Source organism: Scylla paramamosain, chromosome 16, assembly GCF_035594125.1.
Source record: "Scylla paramamosain isolate STU-SP2022 chromosome 16, ASM3559412v1, whole genome shotgun sequence".
NCBI classification, from domain to species: domain Eukaryota; kingdom Metazoa; phylum Arthropoda; class Malacostraca; order Decapoda; family Portunidae; genus Scylla; species Scylla paramamosain.
In genome coordinates this window covers 11,445,001-11,460,000 of record NC_087166.1, presented here as the reverse complement: position 1 = coordinate 11,460,000, position 15,000 = coordinate 11,445,001, and the positions used below count along the sequence as shown (strand labels likewise).

At 45.8% G+C, this 15,000-nt stretch overlaps 1 long non-coding RNA gene across 4 annotated transcripts in view; it reads left to right on the top strand.

Annotated features, from left to right (window-relative positions):
- LOC135108040 (uncharacterized) overlaps positions 1-15,000 on the top strand; it is a 105,921-nt gene that overhangs the window by 45,418 nt on the left and 45,503 nt on the right. For 2 of the 4 annotated variants that reach the window (XR_010272113.1, XR_010272115.1), the window contains exon 2: positions 13,865-13,900. This is a non-coding gene — a long non-coding RNA (uncharacterized LOC135108040). The other 2 variants (XR_010272114.1, XR_010272116.1) reach the window with 2 other exon arrangements.

The following is a 15,000-nucleotide window of genomic DNA, read 5'->3' as shown; positions in this document are numbered from 1 at the left end:
GTCATTCCAGTAACAATTATCTTAGTACCAGCAGTAGCATAAGTAACAGAGAGAGAGAGAGAGAGAGAGAGAGAGAGAGAGAGAGAGAGAGAGAGAGAGAGAGAGAGAGAGAAAATAAGGAAGGAAACAGGAAAAGATACTGCAAGAGAGAGAGAGAGAGAGAGAGAGAGAGAGAGGGAGAGGGAGAGGTGAGGAGGTTAGGCGTGCAGCGGGGCGCGGGCGGGATGGGCGTACACCTCCCGAATATTTTATGCAGCTGCCACTTTTGTCTCCTCCTCGTCCCTCGGTTACGAAAAAAAAGAAAGAGAGAGAGAGAGAGAGAGAGAGAGAGAGAGAGAGAGAAAGAAAAAAAGATAAAATTCATGTAAATCCGTTTTTGTTGAGGCTGTCATCTTCATTCTCTCTCTCTCTCTCTCTCTCTCTCTCTCTCTCTCTCTCTCTCTCTCTCTCTCTCTCTCTCTCTCTCTCTCTCTCTCTCTCTCTCTCTCTCTCTCTCTGCAACAAGCAATGATTTGTACCTTTCTTTACACCTGAATAAACACGCACAGGTATGCCATATTTCATCTCCGTGACCCCATTATTATCTAGCTTTCTCTCTCTCTCTCTCTCTCTCTCTCTCTCTCTCTCTCTCTCTCTCTCTCTCTCTCTCTCTCTCTCTCTCTCTCTCTCTCTCTCTCTCTCTCTCGTCAGGTATCCTTCCTTTAATATATATTTTTATTTTATTTTTTTTTTTATTTTTAAGTTCATACACTTTTCTCTTTATTTTTGCTTTCTCTCATCCTTTCCTCACATTATTTTTCCTTCCTTTCTTCCTTACATTTTATTTTTCTTCTCTTTCATGTATTGTTTTCCTCCTCTCTCTCTCTCTCTCTCTCTCTCTCTCTCTCTCTCTCTCTCTCTCTCTCTCTCTCTCTCTCTCTCTCTCTCTCTCTCTCTCTCTCTCTCTCTCTCTCTCTCTCTCTCTCTCTCTCTCTCTCTCTCTCTCTTTTGTCCTTCGTATATCTTATTCTTTTTTTCCTATTTTTCATATCTTATTTTTTTTATTCTTTTTTTATTTTTATGTTTACCTCAGTATTTGCTCAGTCTTGTATTATCATTTTTATTCTTTTTACCTGTCTCCTCCATTCCTTTCTCTCTCTTCTCTCGTCTCCTCTTCTCGTCTCTTTCTCTCTTCTCCTCGTCTCTTTCTCCTATTCTTCCTCTCTCCTTTTCTCCTTTCCTCCTCTTCTCTTTCTCCTCTTCTTTCTTTCTTCTCTCCTTTCTCTCTTCTCTTTACTCTCGTTTGAACACATTATTTCTTTCTCCTTAACCTTTCCACAACTTTTTCCTCTTCCCCATCTTTATCCTCTTCCCCTTTCTCGCTTCCCTATCCTTCCCATCCTTCTCCCTTCTCGGTCTACCTGTTTCCATTCCTTCATCCCTTAACCCTTTCCTACCTCTTTTCTCTCTAGTTTTCTCCCTACCTCCTCTATTCTCCTCCATCTCTGCCCTTCCTTTCATTTCCCAGCCTCTAACTCATCATTTTTCCCTTTCCCATGTTCCTATTTACCCATTTTTCAACCCTTCCTCTCTCCCTCCCTCCAGTCCTCACCTCCTCTCTGTCTCCCTGTTTCCCTCGCCACTCTGCAGCACCGGGTCGTGAGCAGCACACAGCAGGGCACCATTTGTCACGATTCAACTTTCTGAGGGACAAAAAGGAAGTTGGGATCAGTATGACAGTGTTTAGCCTCCGCCCGTATGTGTGTTTGTGTGTGTGTGTGTGTGTGCGCGCGCGTGTGTGAATGGCTCAGTTCCGTCCGTGGTGTTGTTCCGGCAAAGTGTGACCCGGAAATAACAGGTCATAACTCCCTCTCGTTAGCCGGTGAACACACAAAAGAACATCGACATGCGGGCTGTGGTTTAATTGTCATTAGTGTGTGTGTGTGTGTGTGTGTGTGTGTGTGTGTGTGTGTGTGTGTGTGTGTGTGTGTGTGTGTGTGTGTGTTTTGGGGGATGAGTGTGTGTCTTTTTGTATGTTTGTCTGTTGTTTATCTGTCTGTTTGTGTGTGTGGTCTGTCTGTCTGTCTGTGCGTGGTCTGTCTATCACTCTCCCTGTCTATCTATTCATCTGTCTCTCACTTCTATAACCAGGCATCACCTCCACCTACTTCATGTCTTATTTTTTATTATTCTTTTTGACGTCTCTTTTGGGACTGACATCATGAGTGGGCTTGTGTGTGTGTGTGTGTGTGTGTGTGTGTGTGTGTGTGTGTGTGTGTGTGTGTGTGTGTGTGTGTGTTGTCCTTGGTCAGATTCTTTCTTAAATAAAAAAATATCTATCTGTTTATTTGTCCTTCATAATAAACACACACACACACACACACACACACACACACACACACACACACACACACACACACACACACACACACACAATACAATCAGCTGCACTTTTAGGAATCATTTAGGTGTCACATGATTGTTGCGTGTCGCGGCGTGGTGGTGGAGTGGCGCGGGTGTGGGTGGTGCTCTGGGCAGGTCAGGGGGCGCCCACACCTCCATCTGTCACCGGGCGTCACTGGGCGTTGTGTGGACTTCCGGCGCGGGCGTGTGTATGGGTGTGGTGGTGGTGGTGGTGGTGCCTGTGGAAGTGGACAGTTGGTTGTGTCATGTGGTTGCTCTCTCTCTCTCTCTCTCTCTCTCTCTCTCTCTCTCTCTCTCTCTCTCTCTCTCTCTCTCTCTCTCTCTCTCTCTCTCTCTCTCTCTCTCTCTCTCTCTCTCTCTGTCATTCATTTTTCCTCCTCCCTTCCTTCCTACCTTCTATTCTCTCCTTTTCACACCACCAGCCTTTCCCTTCCCTACCTTCCCCTTCCCTCTCCCCTCGCGTGTCCCCTCCCAGGCCACTCGTCCCCTCCCAGGCCACTCGTCCCCTCTCTCCATGACAACTCCCAAAAGTCGCTCGTTGCTGACTATCTGACCTTAATAATTATCCCTCTCACCCCCTTTCCCTCTCACCACCCCATCTCCCCCTCTCCCCCAATGCCAGGTGATTGAGGGCCTCCACCAATGAACGGCCTCTCATTATCCCCATTTTTATACACGCGTGGCTGTGATTGGCTACTCTGGGAGGTCACCGGAAGTACCTCCCACGCTGATTGGTCGAGACACGTGCTGCTTGTCCACGTGCAATTAGGTGGTTGACACGCGAAGTGCTAAGGGGGGATAGGGGAGGGGGCGGAAAGGGGTCAGGGGGCGGTTAGTGGTGTAGAACTATAGATTTGTTGTGTCCGGTGAGGGAGAGATGGGGGTGCGGGTAGTGGGGTGTGAGGGAAGAGTTTGGGTTTGGTGAGGGGAGTGTGTGTGTGAGGGAGAGGTGGTGTGATATTTAGAGTGATGAGGCAAGGTGACAGAAACATAGCAAAGCAGAAGAGCAGGGAAAGTAACGGAAGGAAAGAGGTAGTAAGAATATGGGGGAGACGAAGGAAAAGAAGTTAGAGAAAAGAAAGACGGGACAGCAAGGAGGAAAAGAAGTGGGAGGAAAGAAGGAAGGAGGGGGCGGCAACAGAGACATGAGGGAGATGGAGAGGACAAAACCAGTGATCGGGAACTGAAGGCAGGGGGCAGTGACGGAGGGAAGGGAAGGGAGGCAAGGTGTGGGCAGCGGCGAGACCAGGAGAGAGAGGGGGAGTGTGAATTGGCAAGCTGGGGGCGGCAGTGACGGAGGGAAGTGAGAGAGCAGGGAGGAGAGGCAAGGCAGGGGCATTGAGGGAGGGCGGGGTGGCTGGGTGGCAAGGTGTGGGCAGCGAGGGGTGGAGCGAGGGGCGGGTCGGCCAGGTGTCCACCACGCGTGACCTCAGAGGTCAGGTGGGATTGGCCGCCGCCGTGACACTCGCTGGTCAGAACACCCTCCCCCTTCCGCCCGCTCTGATTCCCTCCCGTCCTCCCCTGCCAGCCCCCTACTCCATTCCCGTACTCCCTGTCCCCCCTGCCCGCCCCTCCACCTGGGTCCACTCTCCATAGAATTAAGGTCGGTTTGAGGCTCCGTGGGTCTGTGCTCGCCCCTTTTCCCTTCCCCTTTTTCCCACGCATACATTTACATCTCGCCTCATTATTCCCTCGTCTACTTCCCTTTTATCCTTCCCACCTTCCCTTTTCCCTCGCCGCGTTACTTCCCTCATTCACTTTTAGATTTAAACTTTTTGAATTTAAACCTAAACCCTAAAATTCCATAAACCTAACCTTCCCTTCTCCTCGCTGCTTTATGTCCCTCATTCACTTTTCAATTTGAGAACTAAAACACAAAAATTAAATAAACCAAGAGAACACCGTGTAATAAAAATGCGTATACACTAGCCAACCAGTATTTACCTTATAACTTAACACTCCTAAACAAGAATATCAACACTATCACCTGCAAAACACAACACAGCCGCACCTCACTTGACTTTTCTCTCGTCAACTTTTAAGGCTTGGCAATGCGGGAGTTATTTGGTAGCGTGTGTGTGTGCGTGTGTGTTTAATCCCTCACCTCGCCTCTTCGTGTGTGTAGAGAAGGCAGCGCGTCGACTGTCATTCCACGCAAAAGGTTGGCAAATTCCCTCCCGCGCCGCCCGTCTAAGGTACTAAAATTAAGTGCGTCCACACGTTAGGTTAGTTTTGGGAATATAAATAAGAAGAGAAATTTGAACAGCCTCGCCGTGACCTGTTGGCATGGAAGGATGTGAGGAGCAGGGGGGGAGGAGGTGTAAGGAACGGGAAGGGCAAGGAAAAAGAAGCAAGGAAAGGCAGGAAAAGGAGGAAAGAAAGAGATAGAATGATGAAAGAAACTGGAGGAAGGAGGAGGAAGGAAGGCCAAGGAAAAGAGGCAGGAAAGGGAAACGAAATAGGATGTAAGAAGCAGAAGTAAGGAAGAAAGGCAGGAAAAGAAGGAAAGGCAAAGAAAAGGAAGAGTCAACGAAATAAGATATTGTAAGGAGCAGGGAAGGGAGATGAAGGAGGGAGAAAGGGAGGTAAAAGCAAGCAGAAAAAGGCAGAAGGAAGGGTGAGGGACAGGTTTAGACAGCAGAAGGCAGGAGTGTGATGGACGGCGGTGCATCGTGACGACTCTCTAAAGTTTGCCTCGAGATGTGAGCTTGTGAACTTGCTTAAACCTTCGAACCCTTCTTAAGTCTTGTGCCGCATGTATAATTGATAATGTAAATAGTATTGTGGTCATTAAGTATCTGTCTATACACACACCTCCCGCCTCATTGATACCGCTCACTCTCTCTCACTCCCTCTCCTTTTATAATATATGTTTCTGGTGGTCAGGGAAGCTGCAAGAAGCCATCAGGCCTACACGTGGCAGTCCCTGTATGAAACCTACCTGGAATAATGAAAGCATAGGTAAATTTGTGATGTGTATTATGCTCTCCCATTGTTTCGAGTGTTTAAAGTATTAGAAAGTACGTAGAAAGTTATAGGTAAGTACACACACACACACACACACACACACACACACACACACACACACACACACACACACACACACACACACACACACACACACACACACATACACGCAAACCGACGTGCACATGTATGCTCTCACACGTCTCTCCAAACACAGGAAGATAAAAAGGGAGAGGGAGAGAGAGGGAGAGAGAGACATGTACACACGGGAGGAGGACAAACAGAAAGACGGACACACGCACGGGGAGAGAAGCAAACACACATATAAGCATTAACACTTGCGCACACACACACACACACACACACACACACACACACACACACACACACACACACACACACACAGACACACACACACCTATCTAAAGTGAAGTAAGCACGTGACGCCCCCTTAATGAGATAGGTAGGGCACGCATCCCCCTCCCTCCCCTTCCTCCTACCTTCCCTCCCTTCCTTCCCATATCCCCTCCCTTCCCCCGTCCCTCCTACCCTTCCTACCTTCCTCCTCCGTACCTTTCAGTCACTCCCACATACACACACACACACACACACACACACACACACACACACACACACACACACACACACACACACACACACACACACACACACACACACACATATAATCTTATCAATATGCAATCACAGACCATTTTCAAGCTTTTACAGAAATTTTTCATCCGTTCCTCATTCATTTAGACGCAAAAAATTCCTTGTATTCCTCCATTCCTCCCCTCCATTCCCCATCTCCCTTCCCTCGCCTCCCTCTCTTGCAAAAAAAAAAAAAATTATCTTGTATTTCACCACCTCCCTTCCATTCCTCCTCCTCCTCCTCATGTCCCATCCCCCTCTCCCATCCCTCTCCCTCTCCCTCCCTCTCCTCTGCATAAAACACGTACACCAATAAGCACTTTTGTCCTGGTTTGTGCGTCCTTTTCTCCCGACAACTTACTAATCACCAGCGGCAATGTTTTCATCATTTCCCGAGCAGATAAAAGACTGGCCAAAGAAAGTAACGGCAATCAGCGAGGCGGTGGTGATGGTGGTGGTGGTGGTGGTGGTGGTGGTGGTGGTGGTGGTGGTGGTGGTGGTGGTGAGAGCAATGCATGGAATTAGATAAGAAACGTAGTGAGATTTTGTTTTATGCTTTTGTTTTTTTTTGTTTTTTTATTCGATACTTTTTGGATCTTTGGTTCTGTTTTGGTCTCATTTTGCTCTCTCTCTCTCTCTCTCTCTCTCTCTCTCTCTCTCTCTCTCTCTCTCTCTCTCTCTCTCTCTCTCTCTCTCTCTCTCTCTGTCTCTCTCTAAGCACGCGTATTTTTTTTTTTTTGTTTGTTTCAGCAATTGTTTGGTTTGCCCGCGTGTTTGTTCAGTGTTTTATCAGTAATAACTCGTCGTCTCAAAGGAAATTAGCCTGTTTGTTTTCTACCTTGCTTTATTTTACTATTACTTTCCGGTGAGGTACTTCTAAGCGTGTTTTAATTGCGAGGAAATACAAAGGATGTGTTTGAGTGTGTTTTTCTTCTTTCTTTTTTTTTTAATATTTGTGATGTTTTTGTGTGCCGAAGCCGTATCAAGTGTGTGTGTGTGTGTGTGTGTGTGTGTGTGTGTGTGTGTGTGTGTGTGTGTGTGTGTGTGCTTTTCCTAGAAGAGGTAGTAATCACAACTCATCAGTCTTTTTCATAATTCTCGCAAAAATAAGTAAATAAAAAATATCAGAATTTGAATTGTTACTTCGACCACACACACACACACACACACACACACACACACACACACACACACACACACACACACACACACACATATATCACCACCAGCAAGGAATAGGAAGAGAGAGAGAGAGAGAGAGAGAGGCATAGAGCATAGAGACATACTTACCCTCTCACTCAGTCCCTCAGTCCTCTCCTGTGCCATCTCTCCCTCCCAGGTGGCGGGTCTCTGATATGCCAGTTATCTATTGAATGCAACAAATGTCACGAGTCAGCTCTCTACATTAATCTTCCTGACGATTAATCATTCTATACTGACATCGGCGAGCAGCGAGGCGGGGGGCGGGAGAGAGAGGAGAGGTGCAGGGGACAGGAGCACGCGGGAACACTCAGGAAGACTCGCCCCTCTGCCCTCCCACGCTAGAACCCGGAGTGGAATTCGCCTCAGAGTGGAGATGAGACTTCAGAGTTGAATTTCGAATCCCAAACGTGTATCCTCGTGTTTCTGGCGTACGTGTGACGGGTGGTGAGTGAGTTTGGGCTTTCAGTAGGGAAGGTTTAAGGCTGAAATCGTGTGTCTAGTCCCCTCCCGTGCCGCCTCTCAGCCTCCACTTTGCATTAAGCAGACGCTGATACTGATATTGCAATAATAGTACTCTCAACGCTCCCAAAGACCTTATTTTCCACTGTGGCTTATTCATTTATTCAACTCCCAAAATTCATAGGGTCGGGGCCGCTTTTCTCTTTTACTCACTCACTCACTCCATCCCTCTCTCTCTTTTCTCATTCACTCGCCCTCTTTTATTTCGGAAGCGGCGGCCACGGATCATTCGGGTCAATAAGTTGGTGGGTGCGTGGGCCAGACCAAGCCAGCGCCGGGCGGGTCAGGGGGTGGAAGTGCATGTGTGAGGAGCTGGTGGGTGGGCAGTGGGTGGGCAGAGGCAGGGAGAGGGAAGGATGAAAGGGCGAAAGGAGCAGTGGATAGTGTGTGATGGGAGGAAGGGAGGCAGGGAGGCAGGGACGCGGGAGAGGAAGGAAATAGGATGTACTGGAAGCAATGAAGGGTTGTGATAAGAGTTAAGAGGTACGGCTGAATGGGGAAAGAAAAGGAAAATATTTGTGTTTATGTTTATTTAGCATTTTGTACTTTGCAGGTCTAAGGGCGAAAGAAGCAGTAGGTAATGGGAGACAGGGACGTGGGAGAGGAGGGAAGTGGGAAGTACTGGCAGCTAGGAAGGGTATGATGAGAATTAGAAGGTACAGGCGAATGAAAAAGAAAGGAAAGTATTGGTATTACTTTTTTTATTTTTCGATGTTGCATATACACTACAAGTCAAGTTAACATATCAGCTTGTGAATTGACGAAAAGTGAAGTGAATGGGGTTAATAACAAAAACTAAAGATGGTGGAGGAAATCATGTAGGCGTATAGAAATTAAAAAAAAAACTAACAAGAAAAAGAAGTTGAGAGGGTAAACGAGAGGAGGAAAAGGGATATCAGTGACTCGAAAGACAAGAGGTAATATGATAAGCAGTAATCCTTCCAATACAAAATCATTTAGTTTTTTTAGATACATATTTGTGCGACACCTGATTAGATCGTTGCGTAGTCTGGAAGAGAGAAAACTAACCATCTATTCTCTTATTTTCTTTACCTACATATATGGAACTCTTCTTTTCCTTCCTTTTCTTTACAGTGTTCAATATCATTTTAGTGTTTATTTTCTTGGTGTTCGAGGAAGGAAAGAACGAAGGAATGAAGGATGGAAATGCGAGAGAGAGAGAGAGAGAGAGAGAGAGAGAGAGAGAGAGAGAGAGAGAGAGAGAGAGAGAGAGAGAGAGACCAATAAGAGATATCAAAATAGAGAGAAGAATAAATGAAAAACGCGAAAAATGGATGGAGAAAGAGAAGGAAAAGTGAGGGGAGGGAAGGAGAAAGAGAGAGGGAGAGAAAGACACGACGGAAGGGAACAGTAAGGGACAGAGAAAGACAAAAATGACAAAGGAAGGGGAGAGAAAGGGAATCAAGAGAGAGAGAGAGAGAGAGAGAGAGAGAGAGAGAGAGAGAGAGAGAGGAATAAAAAACGGTACTCTGTTCTATTCTTAAGGGTAAATTTCTCTCTCTCTCTCTCTCTCTCTCTCTCTCTCTCTCTCTCTCTCTCTCTCTCTCTCTCTCTCTCTCTCTCTCTCTCTCTCTCTCTCTCTCGCAAGCACCACCATAAGACATCTACTCTACAGTTTAGACAGAGGCACTGACAGACACACAAAGACAGACAGACAGACAGACAGAGAGAGATGCGTACACTTCCGAGAAAAGGGGAGAGAGAGAGAGAGAGAGAGAGAGAGAGAGAGAGAGAGAGAGAGAGAGAGAGAGAGAGAGAGAGAGAGAGAGGGGGGAAGTGGGAGTGGTATTATCTTTAACGTTTTTCTTTCTTTCTCACACCAGATTTTCTCCCTCAGCCTTTCTGTGACAGTTAGTGGCGCCTCATTTTCACCTTATGCTTGTGTTGTGAGTTGGGTGTTGTCTTCGTAGTTGGCTGTTATTATTGTTAGTGGTGGTGGTGGTGGTGGTGGTGGTGGTGGCGGCGGTGGTAGGGGATGGTAGTGGTAGTGGTGGTGATAGTTGTTAGTAGTAGTATTTGTTGTCATAGCTGTTATCTTTTTTTATTATTTTTGTTGTTGTTGTTGTTGTTGTAGTAGTAGTAGTAGTAGTAGTAGTAGTAGTAGTAGTAGTAGTAGTAGTAGTAATTTTGCATTATTATCACTATCACCACCACCACCACCACCACCATTATTCAACTAACACCCACATTCTCACATATCCCTTACCTTACGACAAAAACCTCACGTTTATTTCCACGATACCTACCCATCAAGCCTCACATATATATATATTCCTCCTTACTTCCCCTATTTATATCCCTTGCAATCTGAACAGGTGAGGCCGTTCCCTAATAATCTCTTGTCTTATAATTACACAACTAAAATATTCCCCAGTTTCTTCAATATTTCTCAGGATAATTTTTGTTTGCTAGTATCCAAGTTTCCTGTCTGGCTTTCCTCCTCTACATCATCCTGGTTTTGGGGAGACAAGGCAAAAAGAGATTCATGAGTGACCTTTTGACTCCAGTGCTTATCTCTTGCTTAATCGCCGCCCTCACCTGTGCAGAGGAGATGATTAGGGTGTGTATTGCCTTATGTGCGTATAGGCTGCGTCTTGTCGCGTATATACACATCCACACGCACACGCACACAGATTGGTAGATAGATAGAGTTTATTCACCACAGGATCTCCGGTATACTTCAATTACGTAGGTTGATAAGGATGGATTGAAGGAGAGAGGGAGAGAGAAGCGGAGAGAAGATGAAGGTGAGGTTAAGGAAAAGGGAGGATTAAGAAAAATAGGAGAAAAGATAGAAAAAAAAATCAAAAGTGGAAAAGACACATAAATAGAAGAAAAACAAGGGAGAAAGAAGAAATAAAAGGAAAGCATGGAAGAAAAACATACAAACACAGACACACTAACCAACCCCACCCCAACCTAACCCAACCCAACCAACATTACAGTAGCCACCTTAATACATTGCTCAGGTCACCATCACGCTGTCAAATAAAGCACACGTAAGCAACTCTTTCTGACCACCCCTAGAACTCCCCCCCCCCACACACACACACGCAGACACCACCTATCCCCTCACACCACCACCAAATTCTCCCTTCATACCCCTACACGTAAAGGCTAATCTCGTCTCTCTGGTATCGAAATGGGTGCGTCTCTGTGTGAGTTCTCTCCAGTTGACTATTAACTTATCCGTTCGACCTATCCAGCGGGCAAACAGATCGTTATTATCGGTCATACAGTCGATGCAAGCCGAGGCAGGAGTGGCGTGAGGGAGGATGTGGCTGCCAAGGTCCTCAGGCTGGCTGCTCTAGGGGAAAAAATTATGGGGGAAAAAAATGTTGGTTTGAGTTGTGTTTTGTGGTTGTTTTGTTGTTTTTGTGGTGGGGTTGTTGTTGTTGTTGTTTGTTTGTTTGTTTTTCTTGGTTTGGTTCGTTTGTGTTCTTTTCCTGTCTCCGTACGTGTTTGTCTTCTTTCTTGAGTTTGTTTTGTTTCTTCCTTTTTTCTGGATTTCTTCTTTCCTGTCTTGTTTTCTTCATCTTTTTTTTCTTTTTCGTAGCTTCTTTCGCCTTCATCTCCGTTCCTTCCTTCTTTTCTCTCGACCTCCTTCTTTCTTTCTTCCTTCCTCCCTTCTTTCATTTATTTATTCCATCCTTTTTTCTACCGCATGATATAATCTGTCACACACACACACACACACACACACACACACACACACACACACACACACACACACACACACACACACACACACACACACTCCGAAACCCACACACTTCAAAACCAAAAACCAATAAAAAAAAATAGATACACACACATGACAAGGATGTTCGTACTCGTATATATGTAAGCAAACACACACACACACACACACACACACACACACACACACACACACACACACACAGATAGCCAATGCGTGCGCTGGACTCTGGCACCCGTGAGGCACTCAGCTTTAGGCACAGTGTCACTAGCCTCTGCCCCGGCCTGAAGGAGGGAGAGAGAGGGAGGGAGACGGGGAGGGGGTGCCTGGAGAGAAGAGGGAAAGGAGAGGGGGAGGGTGCCGCGGTTCTCACTGACCCCCTCGCTTCCCCCTGGCACTGGCACTTGCTTACATGATTGCTAGTGCCGCCAACCCCGCTGCTCTACGCGTCTTGCCCTTTGCTGGATGGAAGGTCTGTCTCTCTCTCTCGTCGCTTCCTTGTTCTCAGCGTGTTTCTCTCGGTAGTTCATTTCGTTTCTCGTGTTTTCTTTCGTGTGTCGATGGAACTGTGGTGCGTGTGTGCTATTTATTGTGGTGATGGTGTTCTAGCGTGTTTTGGTGTTGTTTTCAGTGTTTTTAGTGTGTTTTGAATGTTTTTCGTTCGTTTTATTAATGTTCTGGTGTGTTTTTTTTTTTTTTTTTTTGTCTCGTGCTGGTGGCGTTGTAGTGCGCGTGTGTTGTGGTGTAATCTTGTGTGTTCAGTGTGCTTTCACTGTGCGTTTTTTTTATGTTTTTTGGGTGTTTGCTCTCGTGTGTCGTTGGGTTTGTGGTGCATGTGTGCGATGCGGTGGTGTTCTAGAGTGCTAAGTGCTTTGTGTGCTGTGCTTCGTGTGTTTTAGTGGTGTTTTTTTATGTTTTATTTGGTGTTTTTTTTTAACGCTTTATTTTTTTTTCTTTTTTTTTTCTCGCGTGTCTGTGGAGTTTTCGTGCGTGTGTTGTGTGGAGGTGTTTTCAAGTGTTTTGCAGTTTTTATATATGTTTTCCTCGGTGTTTTTCTCAGTGCTACAGTTATTTTCTCTTCCATACGAGTTTGAAAGAAAAAAAAAACTTGCTTACTTAATCCTCATTCACTGAAATATAGACCAAAATAAACTTGCTAGGAAAAAAAGAGGAAAAAAAGGGAAATATCTCTCTTGCGTTTAATCTTCCATTTAGGTACGACGCGGAAACACATTCACATATAACTTTCCCCATCAGACACGTACACGTCCGGACACACGTTTATACCAGAGCACGTTTTTCCTCCGAGTTTTAGCAGTTCATGTGGGTTTGGGAGTATTGGATTTCGCCAGAGAGAGAGGACGTGGACTTGGGCAGCGGAGAGAGAGGTGGGAGAGAGAGGAGAGTGAGAGGAGAGAGGGACATAGCGTGGACTTGGGTAGCGGATCTAAGTGGGGAGCGTTAAGTTGGGGTCATCGTCAACGTAACGGAGCGATGACGAACGAAACTAATCCGACCATACCTGACGGAGCGACACGGGGAAGCTGCGAGACTGACCGGACGGAGAGAGAGTCAGAGAGAGATAGAGAGAGAGAGAGAGAGAGAGAGAGAAAAAAATAACTACACCCTTGTCACCTCTCCCTCTCCTCTCCCTCTCCTCTCCTCCCTTTCCCTCTTCCTCCCACGCACCGGATACGGATACGGAAGCGCTGTATGTATGTGTGTTTGAGTGTATGTGTGTGTGTGTGTGTGTGTGGATTCAAAGGGCAGGAATCAGGGAAGAGATGCAGACACGGAAGGATTTAGCGGACGAGTGCGCGCCGGATGTAATGACGCCCCCAGGTGGTGATTTGCTGGTTGATCTTGTTCTGCTTCAGGAGACGCTGTGAATTAATCTGGGAAAGTGTGATACGGGAGAGGGGGAGAGAGGGAGTGACGGGGGGAGAGAGAGTAACAGGGGGAGAGGGGTGGGGTGTGAGTGACGGAGTGGAAGATTGGGGTATAAGTTTATGAGAAGTGAGGCTTATGAGTAATCTGGAAAATTGTGAGAGGGAAAGGGAGGGAGAGGGAGGGACTTAGTGTATGAGTGAGGGAGTGAATGATGGCTATGCTAGGTTTGTGAGGAGTGAAGTGTATGTGGAGAGTGAGGAAGGACTGTGAGTGAGGCTGGGGAGGTTTATGAGAGCTTGGGACTTGTGTATGAAAGAGGAAGTTTGTTATCTAATTTGTTTTGTTATATATATATATATATATATATATATATATATATATATATATATATATATATATATATATATATATATATATATATATATATATATATATATATATATATATATATATATATATATATATATATATATATATATATATATATACTATTTTTTTTTCTTTTTACAGATTGGAAATGCCTGAGTCACTGGTTCTACGCTATTGGTGAGTACTGAGAGAGAGAGAGAGAGAGAGAGAGAGAGAGAGAGAGAGAGAGAGAGAGAAAAGGGGGATGGGAAGAAATAAGGATGTGTGTGCAAATACGATGACAAAATTAGATAATATTTACACACTGCCTCTGCTCATTACTTTCAAGTCTCATTTTGCCCATTCACTCCTACCCCCTTATCACAAACATCCCCAAACCTAACAAGCGAACACAACAACTCACCCAAACACCACCAAAACACTCCACGTCCACGTATCTCCATCTCCTTTGAAGTCCATTTTCTCTCCTTCCGTTATCCCATTCACGCCTTCCTATCCTCCTTTCACAAACTCAAAACCCGACAAGCAGGCAAGAATAACGGATAAAAACAACCAAAACGTTTCAGTCCATTTATCCTTCTCTCCCCTGTGATAAGGAAGTGCCCCAACAGGCGAACACAGCAGGGCGACCAAATACCACTAAAACACCCCAGTTAGTCCACGTATCGTTCTCTCCCTTCCGATAATGAAATGCCATGCTGTTCTGAGGTTAACCCCATTGGTCTTTGCCTCTGTGACAGTGGTGAGAGAGAGACAGACGTGGCAGGACGTTGAGAGACTGAATAATTCCACTCCCAGAGCAGAGCATTGAGCCAAGACCTGGTGCATGAATGTCAGGGCTAAAAATACAGTGAAGTTAATATTCAAAGGCTTATTTTCGGGGACATGAGCTGGAATATTAAATTTTGATGGTGGTCGTGGTGGTGGTGGTCGTGGTGGTGGTGGTGGTGGTGGTGGTGGTTGAAGATGTCAGGTGTTTGTGAAGATGACTAGTTTGGTGATGAATTGATGAGTGTTGTGGTGGTGGTGGTGAGTGACGTGGTTGTGTGGGCGGTTGAGTGGGTGGTGAATATTTTGGTGGTGGTGGTGGTGGTGATTGATGTGTGGTTGTTTGGTGGTGATGGTTGTGGTGTTTAGTGAAGTGGCTGTGTTGTGGTTGTGTGTGGTGAGTGTGTAGTTTGTGATAATGATTATGGTGATCGTTATGAAGATGGTGATGACTGTTACGGAGATAATGATGATAGTGAAGATGATAATGAGAAAAAGGAGGAAAAAAA